Genomic DNA, 18,993 nt, shown 5'->3' on the forward strand with positions numbered 1-18,993 from the left:
CTGCCTTCCCCCTGCTTGTGCTCTCTCTCTCTCTATCAAATCAATCAATCAATCAATCAATCAATCTTTTTTTTAAAATGTAGAAATCCAGGACGTCTCCAAAAAAACAAGAAACATAAATTATTACTTTGGTGCTTTTTCACCCATGTGTAATATTCCACATGAAACAAAAATAAATAAAAATACTTGTCATTTTTTGTTACTCTCAAAAATCATTCCTATTGGACTGTGAACTCCTTGAGGACATTATCATCTTTGTAATTAATGCTTTCCCCGTGGAGGTTCAGAGTGCCAAGCATCTTGCAGACACTTACATGCTTTTGAATAAATGTCCCACTTGCATCAATAAATAAAGATAATGAAATCAAGAGTTAAAAACTTGTGATGCAAATTAAAAAGTACCCCGAATTACCATTTGGATTAGTAAAATAAAGCAAAGCAAAACAAAACAAACCCCAGAGAGTCTGACGACACACTCTGGTAGCAAAGCTGTAGAAAACCATAGCTGGTGGAAGTGTAAAATAGCACAACTCCTATGGGAGAGAATTTGGCTAAAGGACATATTGTTTGCCCTTTGACACAGAAATCCTACTTCTAAGAATCAACTCTGAAGACATGCCCCCCACGAATATAAAACCACATGTTGAAGGTTATCCCTTCCACCACTCTTTATAATAGCCAATATATTGGGTTGAGTAGATATATCCATATCCTATTCCAAAGAACATGTGATTGTGACTATGTTTTAGAAAAAGGATATTTGCAGATATAATTAAGGATCTCAAGGTAAATCATCTTAGATTATCTGGGTGGCGCCTAAATCTAATGAGTGTCTTTATAAGACACAGAAGAGTAGAAGACACAGAGAAGACCATGTAAAAATGGAGGCAGAGATTGGAGTCATGTAGGCATAAGCCAAGTGATCCCTGGAGCCACCAGAAGCTAGAAGAAACAAGGAAGGATTCTCTCTGGAGGTTTTCCAGAGGGAGCCTGACCCTATCAACACCTTGATTTTGGACTTCTGAACTGAAGAACTGAGAAAATAAATTTCTGTTATTTTAAGCCACCTAGTGTGTGGTAATTTGTTGCACCAGCCCTAGAAAATGAATACCAACGGATGCTGGAGACAACCCGGTGTGATCGTCTAGCAAGATCAGAAGGACTGATATTGATTATAACACTTTGAATAAATAAAAATTCAGGAATCCATAATGATATTCAAAAGAATGCTTTCGATGTCCTAAGTGAGGGTTTCAAGTAGAAAACATAGCTTTCTTTGGCTATTTGATGATTTATCTTTTTTAAGAGTTTATTTATTTATTTGAAAGAGAGAGAGAGAACAGAGTGAGGGAGGAGGTAGAAGGGGAGGGTAAAGGGAGAGGGGGAGGGGGTGGGACAAAGGGAGAAGGAGAAGCAGACTCCCTGCTGAGCAGGGAGCCCCTTTGGGTCTCCATGGGGGGCTCCATCCAAGGACCCTGGGATCAGGACCTGAGCTGAAGGCAGACACTTACCAACTGAGCTACTCAGGTGCCCCTGGGTGGACTTTTTTAAAAAAGAAAAGAATGTAAGAGCCCTCAAGTGGCTCAGACCCTTTCTCAGTAACAAATGGGGAACCTGATCTGAACTGGTTATGTGTTTCAAGATTCTAACCAGGGAAGAGTACAGGACTTTAGAGCTTTATAATTTCCTCCATACATCACTTACGAGAAAAGCATCATGTTTTCTTGATGACAGCAAATTGAATTCAGGTGTTGAGGAAGACAGAGCCCAAGAAACCACGACAGAGTGAGGGAAATGAGAGACCAAGAGGTCCCAAAGAATAAAGAGAGACACTTATCAATTCCTGGTGTTGTCTGTAGTAGAATTTTAGAATGTTTTTTGTTTTTGTACATTATTTACATAAATTCAAACCAACACATATTTATTGAACAATTGATACAGCTAAATTGTGATGACCATAGTATTGTATTTCCCATTCTTTTCTATTTTACTGAAAATTAGTCTTTCAAGGGCCATGTGAGAACTGCAACTCCTACCATCATTGATGTTAAATACTTATCAAACAGTTCTACGATTCATCGTTGTTGGGCTTATGACCAGCACAGGGCTGGGGTCAGAATTCACATTATTTGTTGAATAAACAAACTCATTCATTTCATTTCTTCATTAATATCTCGGTCAGCATTACTAGGAAATGTAGTTTCGTACAATGTTTTCAATTTAACTAATGTGTTACGCATCCAAATTTTAAAATTCTACCCCTTCTTTCCTCAGAAATCTTCCTAAAATATAGACAGACATCTCTGTCTTCTTAAACAGCTTATTCATTGTTTATGAAACCATAATTTATCCCCCCAAAAAACACTGTAATCCCCTTCATCGCCTCCTCAATTGGCATTGCTACTAGACACAAAGGAGAAATGCCTGGTAGATCTTCTCCATCTAATTTTGACCACCTTTTGCTCCTAAATTCAGTCACTGCTATCAGAGACAATGTGTTTGCCTTTTTAACTTCCATATTAGAATCTTTCTATATGTTTAGACCTGCCAGCTCTTAGTTTCCAGATAACCTAAATGTTAATGTATTTTACTTTCAAACGGTGACTGGGCAGGATAAGGATTGAGACACAAAGAACAATGCTCAACTTAATCTAAAAACATTCAACTGTTCATGAGATAAGGGATAAGTAGGTTCTGCTACAATAAAAATCAGAATACTTTTTTTAAGTTTAAATTTGAGAGAGAGAGAGTGCAGGTGGGGGCACGGGCAGAGAGATAGAGAGACATCTCCAGCAGACTCCCTGCTGAGTGTGGAGCCCAACACACAGCTCCATCCCAGGACCCTGAGATCATGACCTGAGCCAAAATGAAGAGTCGGCCACTTAACTGACTAAGCCACCCAGGTGCCCCCAAATCAGCATACTTTTGAACATATGAAGGATTATTAAGGATAGCTGAACTTGTTTGGTCAAAGAAATAGCCCAAATACTTGTCAATTCTTTGAGCCAAAAACTAATGCTCTGCTGGGGATCTCCTCTTCTCACTGTAAGGATTAAGGTATTGCTCCTGATGGCCCTAAACGGCTGGAAAATTAAAACCAGTATCTGTGGTTCCTCAGCACTTAAGGACGTCTCAGATCAAAGGAAAATGGAGATTTATGTGATATCAAGGCCCTCGTGTAACCTGGAAAAATCAACTACAGTACACAGAGACCCACATTCCTGGGTTTCTGCAGCAGGAGAATTCCATTGATGGAATTAGGGTCACGTACAGCATAGGAGAGATTGGACAAAGTAGGAGGTGGTTTGTGAAAGTTATGAGTTTGCTATCGGTCAGGATGGCCTACGACAGGCTTCTGAAAACCAGGTAGGCAAGCCACCTATTCCATTGAGTCTGCTTTCACATTTATAGAAGTAGAAAATGGTGGTGTTCGTCCTGCTTACCTCAGCGGGTATTATAAAGCTCCACTGGGATAGTGTATGGTAAACCAAGTTGGAAACAAAGTGTGAAGAAGTATAAAATACAATATTTCAGGTAGGATTCCAACATGGGGAGGCATAAACAAGAAGAGAAACATTGAGCCAGCATGCAAATCAAATGTTTGGATGAGTAAATAAATGTGTGGTTGATATGATAAGCATATAGTAATGTGAGTCATTAAAATTTACGGATGATTTCAGAGGAAACTCGATATGTGAACGATGTCTTCTGAAAAACTGTAAAGGCTTCATTGACGAACTGGAATTTGGAGACCTACGGGAAGCAAAGAAGGCAGGATGAACGGATGAAAGGAATCAAGTTAGCTGCAATGGGGAAGACATTCCAAGGACTGTGTACAAAGCTAAGGATGATACGGTGGGAAGAATGAAAGGACAGGCTGAGGAAGAAAAGGCAACAAGATGTGCCAACTGTGAGGGACCAGATGCTTTTTATACTTTGTCTCATTTAAGCCTCACAAACCACGCTGTGCTGTAAACATCAGCTTCTCCAGTTGATGGAGGACAAAGCTGAGGCTCAGAGAGCTTTATTTGGCTCAAGGCTACTCAGTAGTATATGGAACTGAGATAAAACTTAATATTCTTTCTCCTGTGCCTTGGGTCCATATTTATAAAGTACGGGGAGGCCCCAAAGTCCCAGTGGAGGTGGGGGAGGAATCATGGGGTGAAATCGAGCAATAGATTGACAAAATTCTTCCTTCTCAATCATGGAACATTGCATCAAAAACTAAGGATATACTGTATAGTGACTAACATAACAATAAAAAAATTATAAAAAAGAAAAAAAGAAAAAAGAAAAAGCAATTCTTCCTTCTCTACAACCTTATTTTGGTTTTGAACGACCTAATTTTATTCAGATTACTTTAATATGCTCATGTCCTAAATCATAGAATTTATCTCTTTCCCTCTCTCTCTCTCTCTCTCTCCTTCTCCCTCCCTCTCCCAAAGAGAAGATAATTACCTTCAGGCTAAGCTGCCCTTTTTAAACGCATCAGAAATAACCTCTCAGCTATCCTCTTCTTCCCCACCCAAACCACCTCCTCTGGAGAGAAACACATGACCAGTGCCAGAACTATCGCTCAACCGGAATTACAGGACAACCAACAATAGGAAATAATCTTGCAAGTACAATAGAGCGCAAAACACACATGAGAGCCTTGTCACACTCCTCTGTCAAAACTTCCGCTTACGAACATCCTCTTGTAACTGTGGTGTGATGCCATCGGCCAGTGTCTCATCAGGGCTTGAAATAGAGAACCCCCTGGTTCTCATTATAATTAATTGGCTGTGATAGAAACTTGAAACAAGTGGGCTCATGATATAATTCCAACACAGGCTGTGTTTGACGAAATCTTCCATGGGCTGCAGGAAATACCTCCGTGGGGAAGGATACACGTACCAGTCACACGAGGTAGACTGAAACTACCAGTGTTAGTTTCTACACCCATGGGTCAACTCTGGTTGCTGCACCCCTCTTCTAAAGAGAACTCAATTAAGAACTGGTTTCCAATCAAAATAACCATGAATCTTTAAAAAAGCACACAGCATAATTCACTTAGGACTTAAAACCAAGGTTTCAGGACACGATGGATCTCTCCGTGAGGTTTCTCCAGATCTGGTGTTTGGAGCCCTTGGTGAATATCATCGCTGACTGTTTCCATAGACCCTCAACTCCCTTGCCCTCTCCCTTACAGGGTTTCTCTTGGCAACACCATAACTCCAGTTAGGTCCAGTGTTCCATCTGCTTTGTGCTTGCACCCAGGTCACTGATTGTGGCTGGACAATGGCATAACCACACTAATTGGTCTACCTTTAAAGTCACAATTATGAACCTCCAGGGAGCGGCTCATGCCACTCAGAAGGCCAGCCTCTTGCCTCAGGCCGCTTACTCTCCCACTAAGAAAATGGAAGCAAGCAAGCAAACAAGAAGTACGCGTCTTCCCACCACTGTGTCTACCTGCTTACCTGCATCTGTGCCCGTAGACTCTGCCTTCCCTTCCATTACTATGAGTAAACCGTCCATGCCCCAGCTAAAGCCATTCCTTCCACCTATGTCACAGAGTCACAGACCCCAGGCCCTCTCACCTCTCGGGGAAGTGGCTCCAGCAATTTTCTCTTTTCTCTTCTATGTCATCCATTTCCCCCTCTTTACTGGATCATTCCCATCAACACACATACTGTTGCATCTCCCAGAGCCTGTCTCCTGACACTGCTTTCCTCTCCAGCTAGAGCCTCATGACTGAAACACACTTTTTCCAGAACTCCTTGAAAGAGTTATTGTGACTGGCTCACGTTACAATTCGATTCCCGTTCTTTCTTTAACCCACTTCATTTCAGCTCTGCCCTTGCCCCTTTTCAGTGTTTCCAGTGCCTTTTACATTGTTTTCCAGTGGTCCGTTTCGGGCCATCATCTTATTTTACCTACAGCAGCTTTTGACCCAAGTAGGAACTCGCTTCTCTTTGAAACTCTGCCCTCCCTCCGCGTTCCCGTTACTAGGACAGAGTAACAAATTATCTCAAACTTTAATCACTTACAACAATGAACACATTATTTTGCTCATAAATCTGCAAACTGGACAGGGCTTGGAGGGGACAGCTCATTTCTATCTCGCTCCGTGTCAGCTGGGGAGACTCAAGGGCCAGGGGCTGGAAGCCTCTGAGGTTCATTTACTCACAGGCCTGATGCCTGTGCTAAGAAGACTCACACACCTAGATGCTGGAAAACTTGGACTCCTCTGGCACTGGTCTCTGTCTCTGTCTCTGTCTGTGGTCTCCCTAGCATGGCAGCATCCGCATCAGAGTAGCCACGTGTCTTAAATCCTCAGGTCTCACAAGGTACGCATTGCCAAAGAGCGAGAAGGCCAGGCAAAAGCTGTACTGCCTTTCCTTTCACCATCTAACCTTTCACTTTGGCCATAGTCACAGACCCCACCTGTCGTGGTGCCGTGTTAAGATCACATTGTAAAGGAAATAGTGCTGGGCCCATCTTGGCCAGACTTGGCTTCCAGGTACTACATCCTTCTGGGCTTTTCTCCTGTCTCAGTAGTAGCTGCCTCTTACTCTGCTTTACTGATTTCTCTTCACCTTCTCCACTCCTTGAACCTGGAGTCCCCAGAGCTTTGTCCTCGGACTTTTCTTTTATTTACTTCTCTTTTTTAGTGGTATCAGAGAGTCTCGTGGGTGTACTTATCACCTATATTTAACGACTCAAATGTATATGTCTAGACTGGACCTCTTCCATGAACTGCCTACCCTATTTCTCTGCTCAGATGCCTAATAGGCATCTCAAAGTTAACACATCAAACCCGTGCTCCACTCATACATTTCCCCATGGAGTTGATGGCAACTCCATCCTGTTGGTTGGTCATGTTCAAACCCGATCTTCTGTCACACCCTTCACCAATTCATGAGCAAACTTTGGCTTTGCCTTCCAAAACACATCCAGGATCTGGCCACTTTTCTCATCTTACTTCTGTTGGCCTCGTCCAAGCCACCTATGCTACTTCTTACAATCACTAACAGTCTTTGACATGATGCTAAAACTCTGTTTGTTGCTACTGTGCATTCTGCCGCAATTTCAACAGTCAAGTTGAGAACAGCTTGGAAAACATGACTGCGTGGTATATACATTTCAGAACTGTTCCAGTTGCCTTGAATTCCTTCTCCCATCCAGTCCCTAAGCCACCTCTGATGGCTTGTAGTGGGTGAACAACTGCATCTCTTATCTCATGTCTTGAGGCTGGCATGGCAAGACGCTAGACCAGGGTGCCCCAATCTTAGTCAAATGCTGTATACCATATGAGCAAAACTGGGACATTCCATTGCAGGGACTTTTAACCCAATTCTTATCATGGACCCATTTAAGAATCTGGTAGAAGCCACAAACATCCTCCCCAAAAATGTATGCAGGACATAGGAAAAGAACCTGAGGAGATCCATGGTGGAATTCTGCCATCCATTCCTGAACTGTTATGTCCAAAGCCCCTGGCTATGTTTCCATAAAGCCCATAAAGCAGGGGCCACTTATTGGGTCAATCATTTTCATTCTTTGACATCACTGTTACCCTATCTTCATGGCTAGGGTTGGGGATCAGGGGATAAGAACTGCCCCTAAATTAACAAGATCTCACTCTTCAGAAAAATAGTTTGTAACAGTGATTAGTAAACTAGCTCACTAGTTCTGTTTTAAGTTTTGAGTTATGAGGGGAAAAGCATCATGCTACGAAGAATGGCCCTGTTTTTGTGTCCTATTTTTAGGTATGCTACATCTGTTGTAATCTCAGGGACTGAGCAATTACTTGATTGGTCGATTATTTTTAAATATATGACAAAAGTAGAAGTTGAATTGTCTACACTAACACTTATCCAATCATTCCTCTCTATTATTCCAGAGGATTCAAAAAGCGACTGTAGGAGTTAAGATGGCGGAGGAGTAGGGGCCCCCTTTTTCAGCCGGTCCCCTGAGTCAAGCTGCATAGGTATACCATCCTGAACATCCACGGAATCAGCCTGAGACACAGGAAGATACATCTGGATCTCTACAAATGAACATCTCCAGCGCTGAGTATTGAGGTACGAAGGTATGAGGTATGAAACCCGCACAGATATCGGAAGATAAATGGAAGGGGGAGGGAGCCACTGCATTCGGGCACCGGGAAGCAGTAGCCACCTACACGGGGGAGCGGGCGGACTCGCGGACCGGCACCCGCGAGAGAGCAGACTGAGACCGTGAGCCAGGAACGCGCGCCACCAGACTGAAACGGAACTCCGGTGCGCTCACTGGAACCAGGCTGAGACCGGGAGCTCTGGGAGCGCGCGCGGGGCAGCTGGCGGCTGGCGGCGTTAGAAACACAAAGGACAGAGACGCGCCGGCCCTGGAAGTGAGGGCTGGGACACCGGGTGTGGGGCACACATCCCGGGTCGCTGCAGGGTTGAGCAGCACCAACAGAAACAGAGTTAAAGTGGCCAGAACATCAGTGGAGAACGGTCCGTGATCCCTCTGTTCTGAGACAGAGGCTGAGATTTGGCCGCTGCTGCTCTGACTCTCAGAAGAGGCATAGCAAACCGCCAGGGAAAGCCGCCAGAGAACAAAAGCCTGGAAATACTGGCTCAGAGAGTGCCCATCCCCATCCCCCCTCGCAGGGGACACGGAGACTCTACCCAAACAGGGTTGCCTGAGTATCGGCGTGGCAGGCCCCTCCCCCAGAAGGCAGGCTGAAAAATCAAGAAGCCCACATCCCTAAGGTCCCTAAAAAACAAGGGCGAATGGCCTGGGTCCCGGTCAGTAATTTGGGCTCTGTACATCCCCACAACCTCTCCTCATCAGAATGACGAGAAGGAGAAATCCCCCCCAGCAAAGAAAAGAAAATGAGTCTGTGGCCTCTGCCACAGAACTAATAGATATAGATATAACCAAATTATCAGAACTGGAATTCAGAGTAACAATGGTCAAGATGATGTGTAGACTTGAAAAAAGTATTAACAAAAATATTAATGAGAATATAGAATCTCTCAGGGCGGAAATGAGCGAATCTGGCAGAAATTAAACACACTATGAATCAAATGCAGACAAAACTAGATGCTCTGACGGCCACGGTGAATGAGGCAGAAGAACGAATCTGCGAATTGGAGGATGGGTTAGTAGAAGAGAAAGCTAAGACAAAAACTTGGATCAAAAAAATCCAATCTCAAGAATGTAGGTTACGGGAGATTACTGACTCAATGAAACGTTCCAATGTCAGAATCATCGGCATCCCTGAGGGGTTGGAGAAAAACAGAGGTCTAGAAGAGATATTTGAACAAATTGTAGCTGAAAACTTCCCTAATCTAGCGAGGGAAACAAACATTCGTGTCCAAGAGGCAGAGAGGACCCCTCCCAAGATCAACCATGACAAACCTACATCACATCACGTCATAGTGCAATTCGCAAATATTAGATCCAAGGATACAGTATTGAAAGCGGCCAGGGCAAAGAAATTTCTCACGTACCAAGGCAAAGGCATCAGAATTACGTCAGACCTGTCTACACAGACCTGGAATGAGAGAAAGGGTGGGGGGGGGGCATTTTTAAAGCTCTTTCAGAGAAAAACATGCAACCAAGGATCCTTATCCAGCAAGGCTGTCATTCAGAATTGATGGAGAGATAAAGACCTTCCAGAATCACCAGTCACTGACCAATTTTGTAACCACGAAACCAGCCCTACAGGAGATATTAAGGGGGGTTCTATAAAAGTAAAAAGGCCCCAAGAGTGATACAGAACAGAAAGTCACAATCTATAGAAACAAAGACTTTACTGGCAACATGGCATCATTAAAATCATATCTCTCAATAATCACTCTCAATGTGAATGGCCTAAATGCTCCCATAAGAAGACACAGGGTTGCAGATTGGATAAAAAGACATGACCCATCCATTTGCTGTCTACAAGAGACTCATTTTGAACCTAAAGATACATCCAGACTGAACGTAAAGGGATGGAATACCATCTTTCATGCCAATGGACCTCAAAAGAAAGCTGGGGTAGCAATTCTCATATCAGGCAGATTGGTTTTTAAACTAAAGCTATAGTTTAGCTATAGATACAGAAGGGCACTATATTATTCTTAAGGGATGTATCCAACAAGTGGATATGACGATTATAAATATATATGCCCTCAACAGGGGAGCAGCAAGATACACAAGCCAACTCTTAACCAGAATAAAGAGACATATAGATAAAAATACTTTAATAGTAGGGGACCTCAACACTCCACTATCAGCAATAGACAGATCACCTAAGCAAAAAAGCAACAAAGAAACAAGAGCTTTGAATGCCATACTAGACGAGTTGGACCTCATAGATATATATAGAACACTACACCCCAGAACAAAAGAATACTCATTTTATTCGCATGCCGGTGGAACATTCTCCAGAATAGATCATGTGCTGGGTCACAAAACAGGTCTCAACCGATACCAAAAGATGGAAATTATTCCCGGCATATTCTCAGACCACAATGCTTTGAAATTGGAACTCAACCACAAGGAAAAATTTGGAAGAAACTCAAACACTTGGAGACTAAGAACCATCCTGCGCAAGAATGATTTAATAAACCAGGAAATCAAAAATCAATTTAAACAATTTATGGAGACCAACGAGAATGAAAACACAATGGTCCAAAACCTATGGGACACTGCAAAGGCAGTCCTAAGGGGAAAATACATAGCCATCCAAGCCTCACTCAAAAGAGTAGAAAAATCTAAAATGCAGTTTTTATATTCTCACCTCAAGAAGCTGGAACATCAACAGAGGAACAGGCCTAACCCACGCACGAGAAAGCAGTGGATCAAGATTAGAGCAGAGATCAATGAATTAGAAACCAGGAGCACAGTAAAGCAGATCAACAGAACTAGAAGCTGGTTCTTTGAGAGAATCAATAAAATTGACAAACCATTGGCAAGACTTATCCAAAAGAATAGAGAAAGGACACAAATTAATAAAATTATGAATGAAAAGGGAGAGGTCACAACCAACACCAATAGAAAGGATTATTAGAAACTTTTATCAACAGTTTTATGCCAATAAATTAAGCAATCTGGAAGAGATGGAGGCCTTCCTGGAAACCTATAAACTACCAAGACTAAACAGGAAGAAATTGATTTTTTAAACAGGCTAATTAATTATGAAGAGATTGAAACAGTGATTAAAAACCTTACAAAAAACAGGGGCGCCTGGGTGGCACAGCGGTTAAGCGTCTGCCTTCTGCTCAGGGCGTGATCCCGGCATTATGGGATCGAGCCCCACATTGGGCTCCTCTGCTATGAGCCTGCTTCTTCCTCTCCCACTCCCCCTGCTTGTGTTCCCTCTCTCACTGGCTGTCTCTATCTCTATTAAATAAATAAATAAAATCTTAAAAAAAAAAAAACCTTACAAAAAACAAAACGCCAGGGCCTGATGGATTCCCTGGCGAATTCTACCAAACATTCAAAGAAGAAATAATACCTATTCTCCTAAAGCTATTTCAAAAACTAGAAACAGAAGGAAAGCTACCAAACTCATTCTATGAGGCCAGTATTACTTTGATCCCAAAAAAAGGCAAAGACCCCATCAAAAAGGAGAACTACAGACCAATTTCCCTGATGAATATGGACACCAAAATTCTCAACAAGATCCTTGCTAAAGGAATCCAACTGTACATTAAAAGGATTATCCATCATGACCAAGTGGGATTCATCTCTGGGATGCAAGGGTGGTTCAACATTCGCAAATCTATCAGTGTGATAGATTATATCAACAAGAAAAAAGCCAAGAAACATATGATCCTCTCAATAGTGCAGAAAATCATTTGACAAAATACAGTATCCTTTCCTGATTAAAACCCTTCAGAGTGTAGGGATAGAGGGTACATTCCTCAATCTCATAAAAACCATCTATGAAAAGCCTACAGCAAATATCATTCTCAATGGGGAAAAGCTGGAAGCCTTTCCCTTAAGATCAGGAACACAACAAGGATGCCCACTCTCGCCACTATTATTCAACATAGAAGTCCTTGCAACAGCAATCAGACAACAAAAAGGGATCAAAGGTATCCAAATCAGCAAAGAAGAAGTCAAAATGTCTCTCTTCACAGATGACATGATACTCTATATGGAAAACCCAAAAGACTCCACCTCCAAACTACTCGAAGTTATAGAACAATTCAGTAATGTGGCGGGATACAAAATCAATGCTCAGAAATCAGTTGCATTTCTATATACGAACAATGAGACTGAAGAAAGAGACATTAGGGAATCCATCCCATTTACAATAGCACCAAAAATCATATGTTACCTTGGAATTAACTTAACCAGAGACGTAAGGTATCTATATTCTAGAAACTACAAATCACTCTTGAAAGACATTGAAAAAGACACAAAAAGATGGAAAAATATTCCATGCTCATGGATGGGAAGAATTAACATAGTTATAATGTCCACGCTACCCAGAGCAATCTACACTTTCAATGCTATCCCGATCAAAATACCGATGACATTTTTCAAAGAACTGGAAGAAACAGCCCTTAAATTTGTGTGGAACCAGAAAAGGCCCCGAATTGCCAAGGAATTGTTGAAAAGGAAAAACAAAGCTGGGGGCATCACAATGCCGGATTTCAAGCTGTACTACAAAGCTATGATCACAAAGACAGCATGGTACCAGCACAGAAACAGACGCATAGACCAATGGAACAGAATAGAGAGCCCAGAAATGGACCCTCGCTCTTTGGGTAACTAACTTCTGACAAAGCAGGAAAGAACATCCAGTGGAAAAAAGACAGTCTCTTCAATAAATGGTGCTGGGAAAATTGGACAGCTACATGCAAAAGAATGAAACTTGACCACTCTCTCACACCATACACAAAGATAAACTCCAAATGGATGAAAGACCTCGATGTGAGACAGGAATCCATCAGAATCCTAGAGGAGAGCATAGGCAGCAACCTCTAGGACAGCAACCTTTTTCATGACACATCTCCAAAGGCAAGGGAAACAAAAGAAAAAATGAACTTGTGGGACTTCATCAAGATAAAAAGCTTCTGCACAGCCAAGGAAACAGTCAAAAAAACTAAGAGGCAGCCCACGGAATGGGAGAAGATATCTGCAAATGATACTACAGATAAAAGACTGGTATCCGAGATCTATAAAGAACTTCTCAAACTCAATATACGAGAAACAAATAAACAAATCATAAAATGGGCAGAAGATATGAACAGACGCTTTTCCAATGAAGACATACAAATGGCTAACAGACACATGGAAAAATGTTCAAAATCATTAGCCATCAAGGAAATTCAAATGAAAACCACACTAAGATACCATCTTATGCCAGTTAGAATGGCAAAAATTGACAAGGCAAGAAACAACAATTGCTGGAGAGGATGTGGAGAAAGGGGATTCCTCCTACATGGTTGGTGGGAATGCAAGTTGGTACAGGCACTTTGGAAAACAGTGTGGAGGTCCCCTAAAAAGTTAAAAATTGAGCTACCCTATGATCCAGCCATTGCACTACTGGGTGTTTACCCCAAAGATACAGACGTAGTGAAGAGAAGGGCCATATTTACCCCAATGTTCATAGCAGCAATGTCCACAATAGCTAAATCATGGAAGGAGCTGAGATGCCCTTCAACAGATGACTGGATTAAGAAGTTGTGGTCCATATGTACAATGGAATATTACTCAGCTATCAGAAAGAACGAGTTCTCAACATTTGCTGCAACATGGACGGCACTGGAGGAGATAATGCTAAGTGAAATAAGTCAAGCAGAGAAGGCAAATTATCATATGGTTTCTCTCATCTATAGAACATAGGAACTAGGAAGATCGGTAGGAGAAGAAAGGGATAAAGAAAGGGGGAGTAATCAGAAGGGGGAATGAAGCATGAGAGACTATGGACTCTGAGAAACAAACTGAGGGCTTCAGAGGGGAGGGGGGTGGGGGAATGGGATAGGCTGGTGATGGGTAGTAAGGAGGGCACGTATTGCATGGTGCACTGGGTGTTAATTGCAACTAATGAATCATCAAACTTTACATCAAAAACCAGGGATGCACTGTATGGTGACTAACATAATATAATAAAAAAACATTAAAAAAAATAAAGGGATGTGATGAAAACAGCAAAAAAAAAAAAAAGAAAGAAAAGAAGGAAAACTACCAAGCTCATTCTGTGAGGCCAATATTACCTTGATCCCCAAACCAGGCAAAGACCCCATCAAAAAGGAGAACTACAGACCGATTTCCCTGATGAACATGGACGCCAAAATTCTCAACAAGATCCTAGCTAATAGGATCCAACAGAACGTTAAAAGGATTATCCATCACGACCAAGTGGGATTCATCCTTGGGATGCAAGGGTGGTTCAACATTCACAAATCAGTGTGATAGATCATATCAACAAGAAAAGATTCAAGAACCATATGATCCTCTCAATAGATGCAGAAAAAGCATTTGACAAAATACAGCATCCAGGCACTTTGGAAAACAGTGTGGGATTGAGGACAAGGCTGGGTCAAGGCTTTGTATGCCTGGCTCTCAGCTCTCAGCTAAGCATGAAATGCGCCTCATCAGAAAGGGAGGAGGGTTTGCACAAGGACTGAGCCAGAGGGCTTTCCCAAAATGTTGTTGTGCGGGGGCGAGGCCCTGGTGAACCCATGCCTGCTGTAGCTGTGGGACTGCTGAGAGGGTGTGGCGGAACCAGCGGCTCCACGAGCCCGCTCTCAGGGCAGGCTGGAAACGGCCCTCGCCGCTCCTCGGAGCATCTACCTGGCACCCACGGCTCTGGGCACCTCTGCTGAATGTCCTGCAATCCCTCAGCTCCACCTAGATCAAATGGAGCCTACCTGCCTGCCTCCAAACTCAGGTTCTACTCTGACTTCATGGATATTACCAGAAGCACCAACATGCTTGGAGGTTCAACAGCTGGACCACGTCTTTGGACTCTCCCTTTCCCCTGTCCCGTAACTCACCACATCCTGCTGATGGCTCCTATGTAACATGTCCCCACCTTTTCATTCCCACCGCCGCATGCCCAGGCCGGGCCCAATCCACACATCCCGCGATTCTAGCAGCTCCGTAGCTGGCCCTTCAAAGCCTGCCATGATCTAGCCCCAACCGGCGTCGTGAGCAACGGCCCACTCTCCCACTGTTCCCTCCCACGAGCCGCGCCCTCCTGACGGAATGGTCAGCTTTAAGCCAGCCTCATTCCTTTGCTCATGCCATTTCTGCCACCTGGATTTCCATTTTCCCGTGCATTCAGCTCCCACCCAAACAATGAGTGCCTACTATGGGCCAAGGACCCTTCTAGGTGCTGGGAATCCAGTGATGATCAAAACAGAGTCCCTCTGCTCTGGGAGCTTACATTCTGTGGGGAATATGGAAAATAAAGCTTGGTAAAGGGACAAAGGATGGTGCAGGGTTGGTCAGGAAAGGCTCCTCTGGGGAAGTGACTTTGGATCTGCGACATGAATGAAATGAAAGTTAATTACATGAAAATTGGGGCACGAGCTTCAAAGTCTTCTTCTTCCTCAGAGAGCAACATAAGCTCTTGAGAAACCAACCCCACCCCAATTCCAGGTCTTACTACCTGACATATTCATGCATCCCTGAGCATAGCCTGCCTCGAGTTGCTTTCTCCCTTTTTGTGCCTACTCAGATGCCGGGTTCTATGAGGGCGGGGGCTGGATACCCCTTCATAGAAGTCACAGGGTAGTGAGGGTCACCACAGGCAAGATCACCCATCTGTGACAAAATAAAGGGGAAATCCTTTCACTCTGCTTCTAAAAGCTGACTGCGGGGGGAAAAATCTCTTCCCTGTGACTTGAGGAACTGTTTTGTTGGTGTCATTCATTCATGGAGGAGCTTTTCCTAGCTGGAGGTGAGCAAGGCAGCAAGGGCCACTCTGATCTGAATCCATGAGCAAGCGATAAACTCCTCATGACCGAGGCAGAAAATGCCACCAACCGCTCTAAGATGGAAGGGCGTCTGTTGTCAAACTATCTGGAAACCACTGAGCTGAAGTCACAGAGAAATTGTTGTCCTGAGGATGCTTCTGACTTTAGGATCATGATTCCAAGATAAGTCAGTAAGAAACATTTTTCTGGCGAGGAGCAGTTAAAGATCCATGAAAAGGATACAGGAATGGGGGGCGCCTGGGTGGCTCAGTCATTAGCGTCTGCCTTCGGCCCAGGGTGTGATCCCAGGGTCCTGGGATCAAGCCCCGCATTGGGCTCCCTGCTCTGCTGGGAGCCTGCTTCTTCCTCTCCCACTCCCCCTGCTTGTGTTCCCTCTCTCACTAGCTGTCTCTCTCTCTGTGAAATAAATAAATAAAATCTTAAAAAAAAAAAAAAAAAGGATACCGGAATGGGTCTAGAGTTTATTGAATTGCGTCTTGCTTTGTAAATGTTTTTCAAGTGTATAGTGTTAATATTTAAAAGTGTGTATTCTTTTACTTCAGCGCATTTAGCTATTTTAATAAAACCATACTTTCATCACCTGTATTTTTGCTAAGACCTATTAGATGAGTGCATCCAATTACTGTGGATACACTGTGAGGAAGGTACAGTAGTGAGCGAACAGATACAGCCCCAGTCCCCAAGGCACTTGCCGTCTAGTGGAGAAGACAGATGTTGCGTAAATTAGAATCAATAATTCGATGATTACAAGGGAGCAAAACACTAGGATAAGCACAGGCTACTGGAGTGTATGAGGTGGTCAGAGCAAATTCCCTGAGGAAGGGACATTTCATCCGAGACAAAAGTTGGCTCGTGTCGTTGGTGAAGGAAGGTAGCCCAGAAGAATGTTCCAGGCAGAGGAAACCACGCGTCCCCCAGTTTGGTGGTGGGGAGGAGCACGGTGCGTGAAATCCAGGGGGCTGAGCTGCCAGAGAGGCAGGGACTGGCTGGGAGGGCAGCAGGAAGCAAAACCAAAGAAGGGCTTCGCAGGATTCTGGCTTTACCCTGCACCCCGTGGAAGGCCATTTCATTCAGACGTTGAGGAGGTATACGAATCTCTACAAAAAATCGTGTAAGTCCCCTCGTCCAGAAAGAAAAATCTGAGATGAGAAATGAATCACCTTTTAAGAAGGAATCAGCTCTAATTAAAGGGAAACTGATGAAGATCACTTGGACCTAGAAGTCCTTTTATTTATCCAGGCATTATGCTGGAAATTGCTTTCCTTGGTGTGTAAGAGAAGCTGGAGGATAAAGATTATTTACAACTTAGGTAAAGAATCCATTTGCTTACAAATCAGATTGAGACAAGGTCCCCAGTAAACTGAACTAGATTATGCCCCACTTAAGTGACCAATTTCTCAGCTGCCGTCCTATAAAAAGAGATAAGGACTATCTTTCTGTCAGATTGTTTTGGCATGCCTGTTTTTGCCCATCACAACAGCTAACCTTTAATGTTTACATATAAACATCAAGAATTGTGAAACTTGTTTTTTTATTTTTTAAAGCGTTTATTTGATAGAGAGCACAGGCAAGGGGAGTGGCAGGCAGAGGGAGAGGGAGAAGCACACTCTCTGCTGAGCAGGGAGCCCGATGCGGAGCTTGATCGCAGGATTCTGGGATCGTGACATGAGCTGAAGGCAGAGGTGGCCCTAAAACTTGTTTTAGATAATCATGGAAAGTCATAAACATGACTGGAGGTTGGAAATTTGTGGTTATTATTAGTTACTCCAGATGTACTTAAACATAAAATAAATTAAATTTTTTTCGTTCTACTTTTCTTTGCCTAAACCCCATTGTTGACGAACAACAGAAAACCTCCAGTTTGCAGTTCCTGGAGTTTGCAACAGTAGCTGTAAGTCCTTTTCTTCTTCTCTCTCTATCTCTCTCTCTTTTTTTATTTTGTTAAAAATGGGAGCTTTGCGTATACTTCACTGTCCCCAGTCAACCCTATCCGTGGCTGTCCCCAAACTCCAGCTTCCACATCACCCCTGCCTGGAATTCCCTTGTCACGTGCAGCTCCTGAACCTGGTATTTCATACCAAATGACTCAGGAGACTCTGCTACTTACTGGTAAGGAACCCATATAGCAAATTTAGGTCTTGCAATGATCAATAAACTTCTTGAAAGTTGTAACTGTAAATCCAGTTTGCCACCATTTGCTGATTTTTCTCCTTTATGTGGGGAACAGTATCTAAGGAAGGAACATGCTTGACTGAGAAGGTACAGTCAAATGATGTGCTCCATAAATCCAAGTGGCGCCCACCCAGCACTCTTAATAGAACCCGTGTTCTGTGCTGCCCCCTAGTGGTTGAGGTGAGAGGGCCAATGAGCTACTCTCCTCTTGGCCAGCCCCTCAAAGATCAAAGGCACACACTGCCAGCGGCCCCCGTTATAGACATATTTGCGGCTAACATGAGGCTGCCTGGCTCACATGTGAATCGAACCTGTTCACCTTGGCCCCCGCTCATGCCAAGCCAAATGGCGACAGACAATTTGGGATTGGGACAGTCCTGGTCAATCGGGTAGTATGATTAACACCGATGCCCAGATTTTCTAAGATAGGATCAGAAGGCAGAGGTCAGGTGGAGAAGAATACTTTTCATACTGCTGGGGAGAGGATGAAGCCAAAGTGAGTAACCTCTGGGTTACTTCTGAGTATAGTCCTTCTGGGCATTGTATCCAACGCTGTACCCATAAACCACCCACCAAAATGGAAAGCTTCTGGTGTTTGATCTGGGTGGACCATCCCATCGAATCATCGAAGCCAAGAACTTCCACGTTGAAAGAGTCTTCATGGATTCTGATAGTTCAGAATTTGCCCCACAGAGGAAGCCCCCAGGACTCCTACAACTAGCTGTGGCTGCCTTTGCCATTCTAAGCCGCCACCGTGCAGGGCAGCCGCTCCTCTCCAGACTGCCCTAATTAGCAGCGGGGCACTGGTTAGCAGCTGCTGCATGGTGAAACGCCCTCCCCCGCGTGGTGAGGGCCTATAAACCCTCCCCAAATACATCGTCCTGCAAAAGCAGTGCTCGCA

At 43.6% G+C, this 18,993-nt stretch overlaps 1 protein-coding gene across 1 annotated transcript in view; it reads right to left on the reverse strand.

Annotated features, from left to right (window-relative positions):
• The window catches only part of LOC130542711 (ral guanine nucleotide dissociation stimulator-like), a 248,334-nt gene that overhangs the window by 51,858 nt on the left and 177,483 nt on the right, over positions 1 to 18,993 (reverse strand). The window lies entirely within an intron of this gene.

Source organism: Ursus arctos, unplaced genomic scaffold, assembly GCF_023065955.2.
Source record: "Ursus arctos isolate Adak ecotype North America unplaced genomic scaffold, UrsArc2.0 scaffold_48, whole genome shotgun sequence".
In the NCBI taxonomy this organism is placed as follows: domain Eukaryota; kingdom Metazoa; phylum Chordata; class Mammalia; order Carnivora; family Ursidae; genus Ursus; species Ursus arctos.